The sequence below is a fragment of the Salvelinus alpinus genome, chromosome 32, assembly GCF_045679555.1.
Source record: "Salvelinus alpinus chromosome 32, SLU_Salpinus.1, whole genome shotgun sequence".
Lineage (NCBI taxonomy): Eukaryota > Metazoa > Chordata > Actinopteri > Salmoniformes > Salmonidae > Salvelinus > Salvelinus alpinus.
The window spans coordinates 21,822,299-21,845,388 of NC_092117.1; the positions used below are offsets into that span (position 1 = coordinate 21,822,299).

Below are 23,090 nucleotides of genomic sequence, written 5' to 3' on the forward strand. Positions count from 1 at the left end.
GCCTAGAACAGAGCCCTGGGGGACACCAGTGGTGAGAGCACGTGGTGCGGAGACAGATTCTCGCCACGCCACCTGGTAGGAGCGACCTGTCAGGTAGGACGCAATCCAAGCGTGGGCCGCGCCGGAGATGCCCAGCTCGGAGAGGGTGGAGAGGAGGATCTGATGGTTCACAGTATCAAAGGCAGCCGATAGGTCTAGAAGGATGAGAGCAGAGGAGAGAGAGTTAGCTTTAGCAGTGCGGAGCGCCTCCGTGACACAGAGAAGAGCAGTCTCAGTTGAATGACTAGTCTTGAAACCTGACTGATTTGGATCAAGAAGGTCATTCTGAGAGAGATAGCAGGAGAGCTGGCCAAGGACGGCACGTTCAAGAGTTTTGGAGAGAAAAGAAAGAAGGGATACTGGTCTGTAGTTGTTGACATCGGAGGGATCGAGTGTAGGTTTTTTCAGAAGGGGTGCAACTCTCGCTCTCTTGAAGACGGAAGGGACGTAGCCAGCGGTCAAGGATGAGTTGATGAGCGAGGTGAGGTAAGGGAGAAGGTCTCCGGAAATGGTCTGGAGAAGAGAGGAGGGGATAGGGTCAAGCGGGCAGGTTGTTGGGCGGCCGGCCGTCACAAGACGCGAGATTTCATCTGGAGAGAGAGGGGAGAAAGAGGACAAAGCACAGGGTAGGGCAGTGTGAGCAGAACCAGCGGTGTCGTTTGACTTAGCAAACGAGGATCGGATGTCGTCGACCTTCTTTTCAAAATGGTTGACGAAGTCATCAGCAGAGAGGGAGGAGGGGGGAGGAGGGGGAGGAGGATTCAGGAGGGAGGAGAAGGTGGCAAAGAGCTTCCTAGGGTTAGAGGCAGATGCTTGGAATTTAGAGTGGTAGAAATTGGCTTTAGCAGCAGAGACAGAAGAGGAGAATGTAGAGAGGAGGGAGTGAAAGGATGCCAGGTCCGCAGGGAGGCGAGTTTTCCTCCATTTCCGCTCGGCTGCCCGGAGCCCTGTTCTGTGAGCTCGCAATGAGTCGTCGAGCCACGGAGCAGGAGGGGAGGACCGAGCCGGCCTGGAGGATAGGGGACATAGAGAGTCAAAGGATGCAGAAAGGGAGGAGAGGAGGGTTGAGGAGGCAGAATCAGGAGATAGGTTGGAGAAGGTTTGAGCAGAGGGAAGAGATGATAGGATGGAAGAGGAGAGAGTAGCGGGGGAGAGAGAGCGAAGGTTGGGACGGCGCGATACCATCCGAGTAGGGGCAGTGTGGGAAGTGTTGGATGAGAGCGAGAGGGAAAAGGATACAAGGTAGTGGTCGGAGACTTGGAGGGGAGTTGCAATGAGATTAGTGGAAGAACAGCATCTAGTAAAGATGAGGTCAAGCGTATTGCCTGCCTTGTGAGTAGGGGGGGAAGGTGAGAGGGTGAGGTCAAAAGAGGAGAGGAGTGGAAAGAAGGAGGCAGAGAGGAATGAGTCAAAGGTAGACGTGGGGAGGTTAAAGTCACCCAGAACTGTGAGAGGTGAGCCATCCTCAGGAAAGGAACTTATCAGGGCGTCAAGCTCATTGATGAACTCTCCAAGGGAACCTGGAGGGCGATAAATGATAAGGATGTTAAGCTTGAAAGGGCTGGTAACTGTGACAGCATGGAATTCAAAGGAGGCGATAGACAGATGGGTCAGGGGAGAAAGAGAGAATGTCCACTTGGGAGAGATGAGGATCCCAGTGCCACCACCCCGCTGACCAGAAGCTCTCGGGGTGTGCGAGAACACGTGGGCAGACGAGGAGAGAGCAGTAGGAGTAGCAGTGTTATCAGTGGTAATCCATGTTTCCGTCAGTGCCAAGAAGTCGAGGGACTGGAGGGAAGCATAGGCTGAGATGAACTCTGCCTTGTTGGCCGCAGATCGGCAGTTCCAGAGGCTGCCTGAGACCTGGAACTCCACGTGGGTCGTGCGCGCTGGGACCACCAGGTTAGAGTAGCAGCACACAAATTCTGGTGTGCCAAGCTCATGGTGTCATACCCAAGAAGACTCAAGGCTGTAATTGCTGCCAAATGTGCTTCAACAAAGTACTGAGTAAAGGGTCTGAATACTGATATTTCAGTTTTTATTTTTTATAAATTTGCAGATTTTCCCCAAAATACGTTTTTTGCTTTCTCATTATGAAGTATTGTGTGTAGACTGATGAGGGGGGAAAAAACTATTTAATACATTTTAGAATAAGGCTGTAACGTAACAAAATGTCAAAAAAGTAAAGGGGTCTGAATACTTTCCGAATGCACTGTACATAGGCTATTTTCAATACAAGAAGTTGCATTTTAGGGGTAGTTGGTCTTTAAACACTTGCTCTGTTGGCATTGGCACAGCAACAATTGCTTAATTATCTTTGAGAATTTAGAACAGGTTCTATCTCCGTTGGGTCATGGATATTGGCATTTGGGACATGAATATGAAATTTGTGTTCTATTCAACCCTTGAAATTACTGAATTTGGAGTAGAAATGACCCATGCTCTGATATTCAATATTATTCCTTTTATTTGCTGCATGGTGCTGAGATGAAAGGAGTGATGTAAAAAAAGCCCTCCCCTCACCCCTGCCCTCCCCTGCACCCCACCCTATATCACCTCTGCTGTAGCTTCCCCTCAGACAGTCACATATGGATGAGTGAGCATGGATCTCTGCTCGCGCGCGCACACACACACACACACACACACACACACACACACACACACACACACACACAGTGATTCAGCTAGGAACTCTGTTGGAATGTTGGGTGCTGTGAAGCAGTGATGATGAACGCCTTGATGACAGTTGGCTCAATGGAGCATGCCGTCAGGATTATTAATTAAGTGTCAAAGGAACTCGACTGAGCTGTGTTCAATTACCCACCACAGATATCATATTATAAGCTACATCAGTTATCACATATTACTTTTCATTTTATCCATCCCTTTGTAGGAAGTGTTGGTATAAGTGTGAGGTAGTTTGAAAGTTAACTCCAAATACCAGAGCAAAATCAATGATCTGTCTGGTCTATTTTACTTGAATAATTTTATGCACCCTAGCCAGTGCTTGGATTTCATTGGAGCAAAGAAAGTGTGGTTGTTCAGTCAAAATCCCAAAAGCTTAAATAGTTATTGCTTTTATCTCTTTTTATTGCCACCTTGATCATTCACCTGTATTTCCCTGATCTCCCGGCTCACACAACAGGATATAGTCTGTTTCTTTTTAAACTTAGCCTCACAAATGGCTTGTGTAAGATTTTTTTTAAAGGCTAAAACGCAACAGTACCTCAAAGCGTCTCGGTCCTGTGCCGTGTTTATCCCCCCTCCTTTCATGGTATGATGTAATAATGACCAGTAGGTCAATGTAGCACGGCAAGGTTAATGAGATACTGTAGACTACATGTTCTGCTTAGTTATTCATGGATACAGTAACAATAAACTTGACACCCAGTGTCATATCACTTTATGACACAGTCAAAGCTATGTCATAATATAAAAGCCAACACTAAAAGCTGACATAACTTGTCATAACCTATCATAATATGGTCATAACACTGTCATAACTCATATTTACACCTGTTGTGGCATATATTGTTATTGTGTTATTTTATGTCTGGTTATGACACCTATATAAGAGTGCCCAAACATTGTCTGATCTGTTTATTAGGCCTACAAAAATGGGAGACACAAATACAATATGACGTCCATCTAACCTGGAGGAAATTGCATGGTGCTATTTTTGAAATACAAAAAAAAGTGGCACTGACCCAATGATAATGACAGTGAATATGCACATAATGGCCGATGTTCTCCACTAGTGCTAATAATACTTTTTGCTGAAGTTGAGAATTTTGATAACTAAAAGACAGATTGGAGTCTTTTCATTGTCTACTCCTTACAGCAATAGCCATTTGTTTTCCAAACTGTTTTCAGCAATTGTGTTTTTAAATGTTGCGATATGCCTGGCTGGGTCTCTTAATTATTTATTTAACCTTTATTTAACTAGGCAAGTCAGTTAAGAACAAATTCGTATTTACAATGACGGCCTACAAAAAGGCTAAAGGCCTCCTGCGGGGATGGGGGCTGGGATTAAAAATAAAAAATAAAATAAAAATATAGGACAAAACACTCTGATTATCACAGGCAGTCGCAACTTAACCATCATCTGTTTGGTATTTGCCACGTTCTCTGCCCAAATTTATGTCTAATAGCAATTAAATGTAGGCTACATTTGTCCTAGCGCTGAGGAAAGATTGACCCAACACAAGCAGTCATATTTTCTAACTCTCGGCTGACAAACTACAATATGAATTAGCTAATAGCAATTATTATGTATAATTAATCACATCACGGGTGAGCACACCATTGATCGAAATAATTAGGTAAAGCACTTTTTAGAAATCGAAAGTAATCCGACGGTTAGTTTCAGCGCAGCCATGCATTTTTTTTTCCTCACAGAAACCGAAGATAATAAGAGAAGACGAGATGAGTTTGGTCTGTTTATAGTATGCATGTTGAAGGGGTGTGTCGTCTACCGTCGTTCACATCCCACCATTCATTTCCGGAAGTCCTCAAAAAACGAGTGAACTCTTACTCACCTCATTTTGTTATAACATCTTTGGTCAAACAGACGATTACGTGAACCCAGAATGCATTGAACGTCAACAAACATGACTACACAGCTGGAATTAGCTTAGCTCATCATAATCAGTACAACCTTCAAAAAAGTATTTTACACACATAATATGTGCCCATTACAATCTGTGCAAGAATCGGAATGCATGATTTGTCACCTAGATTTGAAAACATGTGAATAAAACCGTAAATACACAAATAATTGCCACACAAAACATTTTCTGATAGTGATTTATTGATACAAGTGGCGCGTGCCGGCAGTCAACCACGTACCCTCTCACTCTAAACCATTCAGTGTTGTTGTTTATGTATGTAGCTAGTGAGATGAGCTGAAGCATTAGCAATGTCTTTCAAAAGGAGACAACAAACAAATGTGGAAATTCTGGAGATTTTTTAAAATTCTGACAATGAGTCTGAGTATGAAAGTCAGGAATCAGATTCTGACAGTGACAGTGAGGAGCTGCCCCCCAACCTTGTAGCCATTGAGAACCCTGAATCTGAATTTCCCTTGTCCACTGACAAAGTCCCAGTTCCCTTTGAAGATGCTGGTGGTGATGGAGGCATACCAACAGTGGATGAAGTACAGGAGTTCTGTGGTAGCTGGAAGGCCACCAGTCATTTCACCCCTCCTGGCCCTGCTGTTTCACCCCTCCTGGCCCTGGTGTTTGCTTTGATGAGTCCCAGTCTGGAGTGCAACGCCCCTTGCCATTTCCAACTGAGGCAGAGTGCTTCAAGTTGTTTCTGACAGAGGAGCTGGTGGGAGACATAGTAGAGACCAATTGCTATGCCTTGGAGCTACAGGATAAGAGAGAGCCAGGAGTGGGGGACAACCACAATTAGTGAAATGTATACATTCCTGGTGACAGTAAAGACTGCTTTCTAGTTCTGCTGCTATGACTGCATTTCATCAACGCTACTACCATCCTAAATGACCCATTATACAAAATAAGAAATGTTAACAGCTGGCAGTAAAGTGGCATGACAAACGAGACGTCCATGTCCTCTCCACTGTCCATACAGCAACCATGTCGGCCACAGGGAAGGTGGACCACCTGACGGGAGAGAGAAACAAACCAGACAGAGAAACATGAAACCAGACTGCGTGCTTGACTATTACCTCAAAATGGGGGCAGTGGATGATAAACAGCTTTGTGGAATGCACTCAGAAAACGACCAAGTGGTATAAGATATTTTTCAATTTTTCCAGGGTAGCGTCAAAATACAACATGCCAATACTTCTGACGCATTTAGCATTGTTTTACAGAACTAATAGAATAATGTAACTAGCTACATAAGCACGATTGAATATAACACCATAAAAGGTGAGTAACGTTACCTCGCGTGTCCGCGGTTATAAGGAATATATACAAATATATTATGCTCCATTCACACAGTGAGCTATAGTAGAAACGGTATAACACGACACAATAACGTAATTAGGCACTTACTTTGATAGAAACGCAGTCTTGATTTGAAGATGGGTGTCTGGAGTGACGCCTCTAGCACTGAGACGCTGTGCCACTTGGGAGTCATAAGGCCAGGGTAGCTTCAAAATACAACACATGCTAATACTTCCCTGACGCAATTAGCATTGTTTTCCAGAGCTAATAGGAGAATGTAGCTAGCTACCTAAGCATTGAGTATAACACCATAAATGTTATGAAATGAGTAACGTTACATCGCGTGTCCGCGGTTATAAGGAATATACACAAAAACATGATGCTACAGTAGAAACGACATAACACGACATGCAGAAACTATTATAACGTAATAAGGAACTTTGATAGAAACGCACACATTTCCAAAGGTATTATTGGTAACGAAAACAACTTTGATTTCGATGCAGGCGACAGGTGGAATAATATGAACACGTGTATGCAGGACGGCAGATGAGTAAATGTCCTGCACAAACAATTGAGAAGTGTTTGGGGAATTTTGTCCGGGTCAGAAATGTCAAAAAAATTAATTGGTCCGCAAAAGTAAAAATGACTACTTTTATGTGAATGAATGAGGCGGAACACACCTCATTTCAAACTGTTATTAGAAAATAAAAAACTTGTTAGAAATAATTTAAAATTGACAAATAAAAACAGGCTGCGTGCTTTTGTTTGAGGGCAGCGCGGATGAAATGTACTGTTACATAACAAACACATTCTGGAATGGAGAGAACGTTCTAATATCACGTGCATAAAAAAACTCACGCTGGGGCGACCGTTAGAGATATTTGGAACTCACGCATGAAAGGGCTAATTAATGATTTATTTACTCTACCTTACGTCAGTCTCATTCCAAACGTCGTAAATCGTTGATCTGCACGAACCCAGTCTTCACTATGAGTCATCCATACATCAATTGTCTTAAATCATTTATTTATTACTAACTAATTAATTCACAGAAATGCATAAACAAACAAACTTAAAATAGTTACATGAAATGATAGGAGAAAATATGCCCTATTGGGCTAAACCGGCATGGCGGCTGTTAGACAAAGGGAAAGTTGCGTTCGACTAAGAATTCACTACAGAGTCCATAATTATAACAATTGACATGCTAATCCTTACACATGAACGCTCACTCATTCGGGAACAATTGCAATCAATATATATATAGTTACGTTCAGTGTGTGTGTCGCCTTGGTCGTTGGAGAGAAGTTCGTTTTGGTTGGAGTGAAGTTCTGTCTCGGTTGTGGATTGTTCAGAGTGTCATTCGTTATAGAATGGATGTTTCGGCGGTTCTCTTTCTTCGCGTTCAATGATACCGAATTCCTAGCTGCAGACTAGAAGTCAATATCAAAGACTTGTTATGATTCGTATAAGAGTTTTAACCACGTGGGATGGTTAAAAGATTCAGCAGTCTGGTCTCAAACCTTGGCCCTCTCGTTATCGAGGTAAGCTGGTCTGCAACCTTTGTCCTCTCGTGATTGAGAGAAACATGGTCTTAATGGTAATTTCCTAAAGTTGGCTTTTATTCAGATAGCAGAGAGGGGTGGTCCCATGGTCTCTGACCCAACTGGCTCAGGGGCGGTCCTTGGATTTAGTTCAAATACAACAGGGAGTTGTATTTTCCTTCATTAAACAGTTCAAAATCATATTACACAATTATACAAACAGTATCATACTCACTCATTCATTTTATACAACACACAGATGTAAACCTCATATCTGAGGTTATTATATAAACAGCGGTATGGTAATGTGGTCCCACAGTCTCACGTGAGTTTCCCACGTGGTGACCAATGGACATGTTAATAGCTGGACTGTCCACCGATCTTTCCTACTTGTGCAGGAATATGAAATATGTTCGTACCTCAAGTTCTGTGAGGTGGAAGAGAATTCCTTTGTCCTGAAAGTTTACCCTCTCTCTTAATACTGTTTGTGGTGGGGAGATTCTCAGGAATTTACGACATCTCTCTGTGATCACCGCATGGGTTGTGGTGGAAAGGGAGAGGCAGGGAGAGGGGGATGGGGTTTGCAGTACCCAAGCAGGCGACGTCATGACACCCCCTAATTAACCAAAATGAAACCAGGTGAAACACAAAACAGACATAACCAAAAGAAAAGGAAAAAGGATCGGTGGCAGCTAGTAGACCGGCGACGACGACCGGCCGAGCGCCGCCCGAACAGGGAGAGGAGCCACCTTCGGTGGAAGTCGTGACATCATCCCCCTTGGAATTGTTCCTAATTTGTTGGGGGTTTGTATCATTTCATTTACACAACATGCCTACCACTTTGAAGATGATAAATATTTTATTTTGTGAAATAAACAAGAAATAAGACAAAAAAACAGAACTTGAGCGTGCATAACAATTCACACACCCCCCCCCCCTCCCCCCCCCATTGCAATTAGAACTGCAAGTCACTTGGGGTATGTCTCTATAAACTTGGCACATCTAGCCACTGGGATTTTTGCCCATTCTTCAAGGCAAAACTGCTCCAGCTCCTTCAAGTTGGATGTATTCCGCTGGTGTACAGCAATATTTAAGTCATACCACAGATTCTCAATTGGATTGAGGTCTGGTCTTTGACTAGGCCATTCCAATACATTTAAATGTTTCCCCTTAAACCACTCGAGTGTTGCTTTAGCAGTATGCTTAGGGTCATTGTCCTGCTGGAAGGTGAACCTCCGTCCCAGTCTCAAATCTCTGGAAGACTGAAACAGGTTTCCCTCAAGAATTTCCCTGTATTTAGCACCATCCGTCATTAATTTAATTCTGACCAGTTTCCCAGTTCCCACCAATAAAAAAACATCCTCACAGCATGCTGCCACCACACTTCCCTGTGGGGATGGTGTTCACGGAGTTTTGCGAGGCGTTGGGTTGTCGCCAGACATTGCGTTGTCCTTGATGGCCAAAAGCTAAATTTTAGTCTTATCTGACCAGAGCACGTTCTTCCATATGTTTGGGGAGTCTCCCACATGCCTTTTGGCGAACACCAAACGTGTTTGCTTATTTTTTTCTTTAAGCAATGGCTTTTTTCTGGCCACTCTTCCATAAAGCCCAGCTCTGTGGCGTGTACAGCTTAAAGTGGTCCTATGGACAGATTCTTCAATCTCCGCTGTGGAGCTTTGCAGCTCCTTCAGGGTTATCACATCGCTCATAAGCTCCCGAGTATACAACTCGCCAATGTCCAGTCTCTTGACAACAAGGTAGATGAAATTCGAACAAGGGTTGCCTTCCAGAGAGACATCAGAGATTGTAACATTCTCTGTTTCACAGAAACATGGCTCACTCGGGATATGTTATCAGAGTCGGTACAGCCACCCGGTTTCTTCACACATCGCGCCGACAGAAACAAACATCTCTCTGGTAAGAAGAAGGGCGGGGGTGTATGCCTTATGATTAACGACTCATGGTGTAATCACAACAACATAGAGGTATCAAGTCCTTTTGTTCACCTGACCTAGAATTCCTTACGATCAAATTCCGACCACATTATCTACCAAGAGAATTGTCTTCGATTATAATCACAGCCGTGTACTGTATATCTCCCCCCAAGCAGACACCTTGACGGCCCTGAAAGAACTTCACTGGACTCTCTGTAAACTGGAAACCATATATCCTGAGGCTGCATTTATTGTAGCTGGGGATTTTAACAAAGCTAATCTGAAAACAAGGCTCCCTAAATTTTAACAGCATATCGAATGCGCGACTCGAGCTGGCAGCATTCTGGATTATTGCTACTCTAACTTCCGCAACGCATACAAAGCCCTCCGCCGCCCTCCTTTCGGCAAATCTGACCACGACTCAATTTTTTTTCTCCCAGCTTATAGACAGAAACTAAAACAGGAAACGCCCGTGCTCAGGTCTGTTCAACGCTGGTCTGACCAATCAGATTCCATGCTTCACGATTGCTTCGATCACGTGGACTGGGATATGTTCCGGATAGCCTCAGACAACAACATTGATGTATATGCTGACTCAGTGAGTGAGTTTATTAGCAAGTGCATCGGTGATGTTGTACCCACGGTGACTAATAAAACCTTCCCCAACCAGAAACCATGGATTGATGGCAGCATTTGCGCAAAACTGAAAGTGCGAACCACTGCTTTTAATCATGGCAAGGCTACCGGAAACATGACCGAATACAAACAGTGTAGCTATTCCCGCCGCAAGGCAAACAAGCTAAGCGTCAGTACAGAGACAAAGTAGAGTCGCCATTCAACGGCTCAGACACAAGACGTATGTGGCAGGGTCTACAGTCAATCACGGATTACAAAGAGGAAGCCAGCCCTGTCGCGGACACCGACGTCTTGCTCCCAGAAAATTAAACAGCTTCTTTGCTCGCTTTGAGGACAATACAGTGTCACTGCCACGGCCGCTACCAAAACCTGTGGACTCTCCATCACCATGGTCAATGTGAGTAAAACATTTAAACGTGTTAACCCTCGCAAGGCTGCCGGCCCAGACGGCATCCCTAGCCGAGTCCTCAGAGCATGTGCAGACCGGCTGCCTGGTGTGTTTACGGACATATTCAATCAATCCCTATCCCAGTCTGCTGTGCACACATACTCCAAGAGGAGTTCTTGTTCCTGTTCCCAAGAAAGCTAAGGTAACTGAGCTAAATGACTATCGCCCCGTAGCACTCACTTCTGTCATCATGAAGTGCTTTGCGAGACTAGTCAAGGATCATATCACCTCCACCCTACCTGACACCCTAGACCCACTCCAATTTGCTTACCGCCCCAATAGGTCCACAGACGACGCAATCGCAATCACACTGCACACTGCCCTAACCCATCTGGACAAGAGGAATACCTATGTAAGAATGCTGTTCATTGATTACAGCTCACCATTTAACACCATACTACCCTCCAAACTCGTCATTAAGCTCGAGACCCTGGGTCTCGACACCGCCCTGTGCAACTGGGTCCTGAACTTTCTGACGGGTCGCCCCCAGGTGGTGAGGGTAGGAAACCACATCTCCACCCCGCTGATCCTCAACAATGGGGCCCCACAAGGGTGCATTCTCAGCCCTCTCCTGTACTCCCTGTTCACCCATGACTGCGTGGCCATGCACGCCTCCAACTCAATCATCAAGTTTGCAGACAACACTACAGTGGTAGGCTTGATTACCAACAACGATGAGACGGCCTACAGGGAGGAGGTGAGGGCCCTCGGAGTGTGGTGTCAGGAAATTAACCTCACACTCAACGTAAACAAAACAAAGGAGATGATTGTGGACTTCAGGAAACAGCAGAGGGAGCACCCCCAGCCACATCGACGGGACAGTAGTGGAAAAGGTGAAAAGTTTTAAGTTCCTCTGCGTACACATCACGGACAAACTTAAATGGTCCACCCACACAGACAGCGTGGTGAAGAAGGCGCAACAGCGCCTCTTCAACCTCAGGAGGCTGAATAAATTTGGCTTGTCACCGAAAACACTCACAAACTTTTACAGATGCACAATCGAGAGCATCCTGTCGGGCTGTATCACCGCCTGTATCACCACCCACAACCGTAAGGCTCTCCAGAGGGTAGTGCGGTCCGGGGGCAAACTACCTGCCCTCCAGGACACCTACATCACCCGATGTCACAGGAAGGCCAAAAATATCATCAAGGACAACAACCACCCGAGCCACTGCCTGTTCACCCCGCTATCATCCAGAAGGCGAGGTCACTACAGGTGCATCAAAGCTGGGACCGAGAGACTGAAAAACAGCTTCTATCTCAAGGCCATCAGACTGTTAAACAGCCATCACTAACATTGAGTGGCTGCTGACAACATACTGACTCAAATCTCTAGTCACTTTAATAATAAAAAATTGGATGTAATAAATGTATCACTCGTCACTTTAAACAATGTCACTATATATAATGTTTACATACCCTACATTACTCATCTCATATGTATATACTGTACTCTATAACATTTACATTTAAGTCATTTAGCAGACGCTCTTATCCAGAGCGACTTACAAATTGGGAAGTTCATACATATTCATCCTGGTCCCCCCGTGGGGAATGAACCCACAATCCTGGCGTTGCAAGCGCCATGCTCTACCAACTGAGCCACACGGGACCATCTACTGCATCTACTGCATCTTGCCATTGCTGCACGGCTATCGCTCATCCATATACACTGCTCAAAAAAATAAAGGGAACACTTAAACAACACAATGTAACTCCAAGTCAATCACACTTCTGTGAAATCAAACTGTCCACTTAGGAAGCAACACTGATTGACAATACATTTCACATGCTGTTGTGCAAATGGAATAGACAACAGGTGGAAATTATAGGCAATTAGCAAGACACCCCCAATAAAGGAGTGGTTCTGCAGGTGGTGACCACAGACCACTTCTCAGTTCCTATGCTTCCTGGCTGATGTTTTGGTCACTTTTGAATGCTGGCGGTGCTTTCACTCTAGTGGTAGCATGAGACGGAGTCTACAACCCACACAAGTGGCTCAGGTAGTGCAGCTCATCCAGGATGGCACATCAATGCGAGCTGTGGCAAGAAGGTTTGCTGTGTCTGTCAGCGTAGTGTCCAGAGCATGGAGGAGCTACCAGGAGACAGGCCAGTACATCAGGAGACGTGGAGGAGGCCGTAGGAGGGCAACAACCCAGCAGCAGGACCGTTACCTCCGCCTTTGTGCAAGGAGGAGCAGGAGGAGCACTGCCAGAGCCCTGCAAAATGACCTCCAGCAGGCCACAAATGTGCATGTGTCTGCTCAAACGGTCAGAAACAGACTCCATGAGGGTGGTATGAGGGCCCGACATCCACAGGTGGGGGTTGTGCTTACAGCCCAACACCGTGCAGGACGTTTGGCATTTGCCAGAGAACACCAAGATTGGCAAATTCGCCACTGGCGCCCTGTGCTCTTCACAGATGAAAGCAGGTTCACACTGAGCACGTGACAGACGTGACAGAGTCTGGAGACGCCGTAGAGAACGTTCCGCTGCCTGCAACATCCTCCAGCATGACCGGTTTGGCGGTGGGTCAGTCATGGTGTGGGGTGGCATTTCTTTGGGGGGCCGCACAGCCCTCCATGTGCTCGCCAGAGGTAGCCTGACTGCCATTAGGTACCGAGATGAGATCCTCAGACCTCTTGTGAGACCATATGCTGGTGCGGTTGGCCCTGGGTTCCTCCTAATGCAAGACAATGCTAGACCTCATGTGGCTGGAGTGTGTCAGCAGTTCCTGCAAGAGGAAGGCATTGATGCTATGGACTGGCCCGCCCGTTCCCCAGACCTGAATCCAATTGAGCACATCTGGGACATCATGTCTCGCTCCATCCACCAACGCCACGTTGCACCACAGACTGTCCAGGAGTTGGCGGATGCTTTAGTCCAGGTCTGGGAGGAGATCCCTCAGGAGACCATCCGCAACCTCATCAGGAGCATGCCCAGGCGTTGTAGGGAGGTCATATAGGCACGTGGAGGCCACACACACTACTGAGCCTCATTTTGACTTGTTTTAAGGACATTACATCAAAGTTGGATCAGCCTGTAGTGTGGTTTTCCACTTTTTTGAGTGTGACTCCAAATCCAGACCTCCATGGGTTGATAAATTTGATTTCCATTGATAATTTTTGTGTGATTTTGTTGTCAGCACATTCAACTATGTAAAGAAAAAAGTATTTAAGAATATTTCATTCATTCAGATCTAGGATGTGTTATTTTAGTGTTCCCTTTATTTTTTTGAGCAGTGTATTTATATGTACATATTCTTATTCATTCCTTTACACTTGTGTGTATAAGATAGTTGTGAAATTGTTAGATTACTTGTTAGATATTACTGTACGGTCGGAACTAGAAGCACAAGCATTTCGCTATACTCGCATTAACATCTGCTAACCATGTGTATGTGACCAATAAAATTTGATTTGATTTGAAGGTTTTCATTTTGAGCCCTGACGCCTACAGAAAGATGCTGTTGTTCGAGTGCTGTGATAAAAAGTAGGTTATAGATTCTTAATTCCCATCCTCATTCAGAATAAATGTATAATTGGTGACATAAAGAGATAAAAGCACATTTGATTACTATGCACTTCCTACTCATTACGTTTGTACAAATACACAACTTTCAATCAATCATTCACTGGTGTGTCATCACTGTGATTTTGGAGCTGTATAGGACTGAGGCCATCACTTCTCTCCCAGTCATGGCCAACCAGCTCTCCAGACTGTGGAAGACAAGGTCACATGCACCCTCCCATACAGAATTCTTGTCTTCCTCCACAACCACTGCTCTAAAACCTGTGGCTGTTGCCTTGTGGATTTGGTCCCTTCGTCCAGCACAGCCTTTAGCGGTGACACGACAGTCAGAATTGAGTCTCTTTTCCTAGCTTCTTGAAGACTAGAACTAGCTAGTTGGAAAATTAGGCTTTTCCGAAAGCCTGTTGGCAAGACTGCCATTACATCCTCCCCTCGCACAAATGATCAAAATGGTAAAAAAATCAAAAATGGTCGGCTAGCCTAACTTTAGCTACCGGCTTGTTTACTTATCCCTGCTGGGGGGCGTAGGAAATTGACAAGGAAGTGTGAGAGGCATTGCGCATGCACATTGCGTGCATAAGAAGACCAATCAAAACATTTGGTCAAATTCTGATTGAATATCTAATTTTACACAGCCTCCTGTCCAGACCAGTGAGTCACAGCTCTTCCTCACTGTGTAGTCACTAGTCACGTGGATCGTGCCAGGCTAATTCTTTACAAACGTTCTGCTTATGGACCTTCCTCATTAGAATTCATATAGTGGTTGAAATTAGGCCTGTCAAACAAATAAAATAATTAATCGAGGCATGAGTTCATTGTGATTAATCACAATTTCTGAATTTGCTCACATTTGGCCCTAAATATAAAAAAATCTCAAAAGCAGTGCATTGAGTTATAGGCATACTATGTTTTGATTGTAAGGGAAAGAAACACAAAATAATCTGTATCAGAATGATTTTAATGGAATTTTCACCATAAACAACACAACAGTCATATCACTATAAGGGATTGTGTAGGTCATTTATTATTGTAAAGGAATAATGCCTAGTTGTCTTGTTATGGGATGCTAAGTCTATCCTCCAATGGTCAGCACTGTCATACTAAGGATCTTGGCTAGGCAGCAACCACATTCAAGTTCTTCATTTTACAGCCCAGTCCCACAGTTCTATATTAAAAGTGTAATGAGAAAAGGTTCCGGTTGGTTTTTGAATTGAAAAATCATATCCCCCGCAATCTGTCTCACTCTGTCTCTTTCTCCATTTTCTGAATTAAAGTGGAGTATTTTGGGACTGCAGGACCAATATCAAGATTTATACTTAGCTTTCATTCCCTGCCAAGGAGATAAATTATAATCTATTGACCTGAGCTGAGTGAGGCCAGCCAGATAAACATTAGGAGCGTGTGTAACTTCAGCATTATGCTTATGAGTTATTTCCCATTCTTCCCTTGCCTGGCTACCCATCCACATCTCTCCGGCCAACTGACGTTCCTTCTCCACCATGATGCTGGATTTGCCTCATTCCACTACAATTTCTAGAATGCGAACACATTCTAAATGTTCGGATTGATCCCTGAAACCGATGGGTTGGGCTAGAGCCGGCCTACACGATGACGCTATCAACTTTGATACTCTGATTGTTTATATTTGTTGAAGATGATCCAATCACTGATGAATTTGTTTTTGTACAAACAATGCCACTCATTTTGAAGTCACACAAAATACTTTTAGTCTTTCAGTTTCAGACCAAATGTATGTAGCGATCGAAAGAGCAGCGGTATGAAGTTCAGAGTGAGTCGTTAGGCAACCTCTTCCCTCAGATGATGTGAAGGTTGAAGTCGTGAAGTCTGATGTGATGGTTGCATTTTTATCTCAGTGGCTGGTGACTATTACTGGCTGTCATATCCGCCTCCTGGCAGTTTATACCACTATGATACTTGACTTTTATACACAGTCCATTATTCCTTCAGTGTCAGTTTCATACAGGGCAAGGTCAGTAAACACACCTATGAACATGCTTTAAGCCCAATCCACGGTTACTGCCTTAGCCAGAAGGGAGGATTTCACCTTTGGAACACCCAGTAGAACTCATCTGTAAATAAATCCTCTGTAAAGATTTGTAAATGCAGTTAACATTTGACATCCAATCCATGAGGAACAACCCACTTGGCACACACTGGTTGAATCAATGTTGTTTCCACATCATTTAAATAACATTTTGTTGAACTAAAGTGGAATAGACATTGAATTGATGTCTGTGCTCAGTGGGAAGTTGTAAGTGTAGGAGCTCTCCATCGTGCCCTCTAACCAAGCACTTTCAGATCCTTCAGTGCATCAACCGAGCAGTGCTCCTAACTGATTGCATTTTGTATTGTAAATGTTTATGTATAGTGCTAGGCTTTGAGAACATATATTATATCCCTGTCCATCTGTGGAACCTGCACTGCCATCCTTCCTTCAAATAGCCTCCAAGTAATCCCTAAGGATAGGTTCATTTTCTTTTAACATTCAACATTTGGCCCTAAATTGACTGTGACAGTGGAGACAGTGGGTTTGTTTGACCTTCCTCAGGATAAAGAGCTTTAAAAAACAGAATAAAGATGTATGCCTCACTTTGGCTAACACTCAAAGTATCTATCTCCTTAGCTCTCTTGGAAGGATTATGTAAAGTAACACTTTCAATGATTATATTGATATTAGACTATTAAAGGTATTCACTCAGATATTAGCATGCTCTCAATTAAGGGGTAAATAGGATTTTGTTAGAGTTCTAATTATTCATGTTGTTTATGAAGTTCATCATGAGGACATCAGAGAGTGAATTAAGCTTATTAACACGGACTGACAGCAACATCAATTACTGGATTTTCACTACAAATGTTATATTTCAGTAACACCATTCATTTTTATCATTCATGAATATGCCAGGACTCAGTATGTCTCTGTGGCTAAGGAAAGAAGGAGCCTATCTGCCTTGGAAAATGACCCTGACATGTCTCATGTCAGCTGGAGAACCATTGCACCTGCATTTCAATGGAAGCCCAGTACAATTTCAGCAGAGGGTGGGACTTGACTGACACAGGTTCAAATGTCCCACATTGATATTCCCTTCTCAGTTAAAAGCAGTCTAATTAAACTGCATGCCAAACAGTAAGGGTGGCCTGGTCAATATCATAGTGCTTATTTGCTGTCACAAAGCCATTGATAAAAGCTCTCTGACTCTAGCCCACACAATGCAGAGACAGGCTTATAAGTGGATGGATAGTTTTAAATTCATGTCTGTTGTGTTTATGTTACATTATGAAACATGGCTGTGACTTTAAGACCGCTGGCACCACTTTCTCTGTCATGAGGTTTATATAGTCGCTCCTTGAAGTAAACAGAAGAGGAGACTGATGTGGGATGCTACACATGGCCGAGTGTTGTATATGGGTTTTCCGTATGGCTGTTGTATCCTTGTGTGGGGAACATTACTCATGGAATAAACATCTAAGTGATGAAAACATTAACTCATAGGATGTACTACAGCCTACATTATAACATGTTATTTTCAGAGATGTGTCATGACGTTGGCCTGGGGGTAGGTTGATGACAGTCATAAATACCTCTTCCCCGCTTTTTCCTCTCTCTACCCTACTGATGTGAAATTTGAAAACCCCTTGGTTAACATAGATATTCTGGGAACATCAGAAGGTGGGGGGAAATGAACTATATTCTGGTAATCCGACCAATTGAACATATACGGTGGTACTTAATGAATATGATGTCAGTTCGGTTGTCATCTGGGACATTCCCATCAATGATAGGGTGACATAAACTCTACAGTGGAAAGTCTACACATCACAGTTATCAGATTCACATGGAATTGTTGTTCAATTTAAATGTATAAATAATGAAATTATTCATGATGGGATGAAATGTGATTTTAGCTACTAAAATGTGAGAATTGGGTTTTCATGAGTGAATTAGGCCCAACTCAGTGGCCCGCCCGCCCACGTGAAGAGACATATGTTGTAAACTATGAAACACACCCCTTTTCTCCCTCCACTATATAAGCCCTTGACGAAAATTTCACCTCCTGTTCCAAGGATGTGAGGACGACGGTCCATACGTTGAAAAGGACTAACATGTCAACTACAGAACTAAGCCAACATCAGCGTGAGCTTGGTTGCGAATGGTATGAACTTTGAACTTTTATTCACTACAGAAGTGATATCGCCTAGACATTGAATTAGCAACAGCAGCTGCAAATGTAAATTAGGAAAGAACAGAGTATCCCGTCTACCACACAACGACGTTACTACAACGTATCCAATTGACCACCAGAGACATTCTTCAAAGGACAAAGGACTCGGTTGGGCAACACGGCCTCCCATCTACCACCAACCTACCGAAGCGCAGCTCAGAGTAAATATTTATTGCATTTTCCTTTTCCAAATGGGTGGTAATTTAGAATGCATAAGATACTGTATTTACGACAGCACAGCTTCGCCCTTTTGTTCCTCAGTCTTCCCGCTCTTTCACTCAAACCCAGCCCCTTTTCTTTTGTGTAACCAGCTGTCATATCTGTTCCACCCGCTAGGGACGTTTTCCTTTATGACGTAATTTGTAATCAAGGTATGATTCATTCTGTGTATATGTAATTCTGTGTGATTAGTTAGGTATATAGTAAATACATAATTAAACCCAATTTTGTATTGCTGATTCAACTTGTTAGCCAGGGTTTGTGAAGATAACCAAGAATTTACAACTTTCAGATGAGACTGAATTAAGGTGACGATTAATATTGACTGCTATTGATGTCAAATATTACTAGGTCTTTAAGAGTTTATTCGGAAGATAACAGCTCTATAAATATTATTTCGTGGTGCCCCGACTTTCTAGTTAATTACATTTACATGATTAGCTCAATCAGGTAATAGTTATTACGGAGAAAGGATTTTATAGAATAGCATGTCATATCACTTAATCCGGCATAGCCAAAGACACGACAGATGTGACTTAACTCATCTTCCAATTGTCCACCTAACCTCGCGACTTTCCTCACTCCTGATAGAGCAGGGATCGTCAAATAGATTCAGCCGCGGGCTGATTTTTTCTTGAGCGGATAATTTGTAGTCTGCAAATTGACTGCAATAAGCCCAAAACAAAGATAATATTTGACTAAAACAATCATTTCAAACCTTGCTTACATTGTATACGATCACATATACAATATCTCTCTATTATGCTTGGGAATACTTTGGAACAGATTTCCAAAATTAAAATCCCTTGGAGCTGATTGGCTCTTGGTTTTACAGTCTTTATATCTTTTAATAATAATAATACAATTGCTTGTGGGCCGCCAGTTGGGGAACCCTATTATAGAGTAGAATAGCTTTTGGTCAGTGAGACTGACAGTTATGTAATTTGGATTAGAGAAAGTGATTCAATTCACACAATCATTCAAGATGAGTGATCAAACATAATTGGATTGTAACTGATTCTAAATTCCCTTACAGGACACAGAAGGGTCTGTGGCATGCTAAGTAGGTCTTATCTGTGCAAACAGATGGGTTTTATCCCACTGAGTTCCAGGCAGTCCGTGTCATGACTATAGAGATGACCATGGGTTTCTCTGGAAACAGGGGTCTTCATTCCCCACCATCAGCAACACTCTCATCCCCAACTCACCCCCTCTCACACATTCCTCTATGCGGTAGCACAGCTGGACAGAATATACACCTCAGTACGCCATCACTTCATCATACTGAGGTATTTATTAGACATGCACTAAGCCCTGACTTACCCTGGTTATGACCTATCAACGAATCAAGTAAGCATCATTGTAGGTGGTTTAACACATATGTAGAATGTGGGTGTTATCTTGTCTTAAAAGCTTTTAGTTAGGAGATATCCAATACCATGTGTGCCCTTGTTGTTGTCATGATGCAAGGTTTCAGGTTTGAGGCCCTTTTTTATGATGTCACATTGGACCTCAGACCTCTTAAAGTGGAACAGTCAGCGTTTTAACTACTTTGCAGATATGAACAAACAGACAATCATAATATCAGTCAAAAATATCAAATTCTCAGTTTATGCTTCAAAACCAACTTTATAAGAGGTTTTAAAAATAGGTTATATTTGACGCAAAATTCCATGATATACAGTAAGGCAATAGATGGATGCAGTTCAATGCAGTTCAATGGTAGTCTAACAAATATTGCTATCAGCTTGTAAATCACAGCTGGCCTGGTACATTGTTTGCTTCCTGCACCCATTCAGGATGCACTGTTTCAGTTTCAATGACTCAATATTTTGAACAAAAACGGACAACTGTAACTAAGGCTGGAAATGTCAATACAATCAAATTAGCAAGGGCAATGATCCCAAGTCAGTCATAATGGGGCTAATAGGCTAGCGCACGTGTCAAACACAAGACCCGCAGGTCGAATAGGAAACACAAGCGAGTATAAAGGAGTCAACAGTTAAGTCATCTACTTTATGAAATTGCAGCATGATTCCCTGTAGCCAAGTTTTAGTTATTTGGAGTTATTAAATACTTTGTGATTAGGGTTACAGAATATTATGCACATCTCACGCAGAGCTGCAAAGGCTGGACAGGTATTATTTAGCTCTTTTTTGTTTTAATACGTTAAAATGCTATATATGTACATACTGTAAGTGGACATTATAAAGGGTCATGTTTAAAAAAATTAATTAAAAAAATGGCACGTTTGGGTAGCAGTTGCATGTAAAAATAAAAAAATAAATAAGCTATGTCTGGCCCGGCGAATTCATTGTTTTTTCAGTTTGGCCCGTGCACTGATTGAGTTTGACACCCCTGGGCTAGCGTATCTATTGATGTAACTAGCTATTTATTTAGTAAGCTAACAACACGGAGCCTAACGTTAGCTAACTAGCTGCTGACCGACTTTTTCACCTCATATCGTTTTTCTTTGGCTCCAGCTAGAGATGCTGCAGGTGTCACTTAGTTAGCTAGTAATAAATGTGAATCGCTTTGCTAGTAAGCTAGCTATGCTGAACTTGAATTATTGTTATCCACAGGTAACATATATCTTAGTTGTCAATCAAATGTATCAAATGCATCGATCAAATGGGCAGGCAGGCAAGTTCCCATTCAGTTGTCAACTTGGTTTGGGACGAGCATGCATTGGCACAATTTGGCAGGCAAACTGCAGAAGGACGAGCAGGCTACTATTCCCCATCGTCAGTGCAAATTTGAATGTCAACTCGCTGAAAAAGTTAGAGGTTTTATCTAATTTTCCATCATTAGATTTTAGCTCATCTCACTCTGGCTAGCGTTAGTTGTTGATCTTGTTGTTGTTGATGTGCATAGGCAACTGAGGGAGAGAGAGATTACCTTTTTATGGTTGTTTGATCAATTGGATTGTGAAGTTCCAAAATGTCAGAGGACTCCTGTGGTATTTGCATATTTGCAGAAATCCATTCGGGTGAATTTTGTGGAATTTTTCTACTGCATGTTAAAACACACAGTGCAGCTCAAAGTTAATTATTGCAGGCCCATGTGGGAAACGGCTTATTTGCATATAGGCCTACTGTAGCTCTGATTGTCTATGGTCTGCGTAGACACCAGTTTACTGCAATGTCTATTAATTGTCCAAACGCACGGCCGTTTCCCACTCTATATTGCTATTGAGTTTTCACAAATGCCTTGCTATACGTCATTCCCAAACATTCTATGAATTTCTGAAAATTTGAAAATTAACATATGTAGGTGCTCGCTTGTACTCGCTTGTATATGAAAATATTTTTTATAAGATTTAATGTTGCTAAAATGCTGTCAGTTCCACTTTAAATCACTGTGAGCCCATTGTTTCACACTGAAAATGGAAGGTCCCAAAACAGTTTTTCTCCCTCCAGGGTAAGATGAAGACAAACAGTCAGTGAAATGGGTTATCAACGTGGTATCAGCCAGTTTATGTGCAGAGCAGATTGAAGTTATACCCTAGTTGGGAAAGATAAGACTACTCTTTAAAAAAGAAATGCCTGAGCTTACATAAAATACGACCCAGCTTGTGAATTCTCTTCTAGCTGTGTGCTGAGAGAGAGAGGAATATGGGCTCGCTGAAGCTTAATTAAAACCAAGGTTGTGTCCTGTAGATGTTACGCTCCCCCGAACTGTCAACTGATTTCGACAGGCCGTTTGGCTAGGGCACAGACAGACAGCCACTGTAGCTTAGATTTTGAGCAAGGGTAGCTGTGTGTTACATATGTTATGAAAATAATGAATGAAACTAATGAGATAATGTCAAGAGGACTATGGACATGTCCCATTTAGTTCATTTCATGTTAATGACCAATACTCCCTGAGAACCCTTTCGATGACAATTCTGACCAATTATAAATACTTAAACTTAAATAAGTTATTCTTATAACCTTATTATGACCTTATTATGACGTGAATTCACCCACACACACGCGCATGCGCACACACACGCACACACACACATGCACACGCACACGCAAACGCACACTTAGATTAGCAATGGCCTATTGTGTTAGCAAGTCTCATGTCAGATGATTTCCATTTCTCATTATGGAGGAAAAGTCATCCTATTCATGCTTCACGCATATTAAGAGTCACATTAGCCTTTCTCTTCAGATTAAGGAAGGAAGCTGGGAACATGTTCATTGTCTCATTTTAACTCCATATCCTTTTTATGGCAATCATATGAATGTCTTTGAATACTCAGCCAAAAGCTGCCTATAATTAGCTAAGTGAGGTCACTGATCTTAAAATGAAATACCATGTCTTGATGGAATGCACTAACTGTAAAAGCACTGTTTTTGGGGAGAATGAGAATTGGTCATACAGTATGTCAATAGACAACCAATTAATGGTTACAAAGTAAGTGGAAAATATTTAGCTACATACAGAATTTGTGTTGATGATGATGTTTGTCAATACAGAAGCTATTACGTTTTATTATCACTAATATGCAGCAATATTGATCTATTGATCTAGCCCACCGTTCAAGTGCAACATGCGATGAAAGGACCTTCCAATACAATCAGCACA

At 42.9% G+C, this 23,090-nt stretch overlaps 1 protein-coding gene and 2 long non-coding RNA genes across 4 annotated transcripts in view; 1 reads left to right on the forward strand and 2 right to left on the reverse strand.

Annotated features, from left to right (window-relative positions):
- Positions 1-23,090, forward strand: part of LOC139562432 (muscarinic acetylcholine receptor M3-like) — a 120,329-nt gene that overhangs the window by 25,116 nt on the left and 72,123 nt on the right. The window lies entirely within an intron of this gene.
- Positions 4,830-6,566, reverse strand: LOC139562404 (uncharacterized). Its single transcript, XR_011672348.1, has 2 exons — positions 6,063-6,566; positions 4,830-5,666 (listed from the first exon to the last, which is right to left on the reverse strand). It is a non-coding gene; the product is annotated as an uncharacterized lncRNA (long non-coding RNA).
- Positions 6,967-8,095, reverse strand: LOC139562405 (uncharacterized). Its single transcript, XR_011672349.1, has 2 exons — positions 7,519-8,095; positions 6,967-7,480 (listed from the first exon to the last, which is right to left on the reverse strand). It is a non-coding gene; the product is annotated as an uncharacterized lncRNA (long non-coding RNA).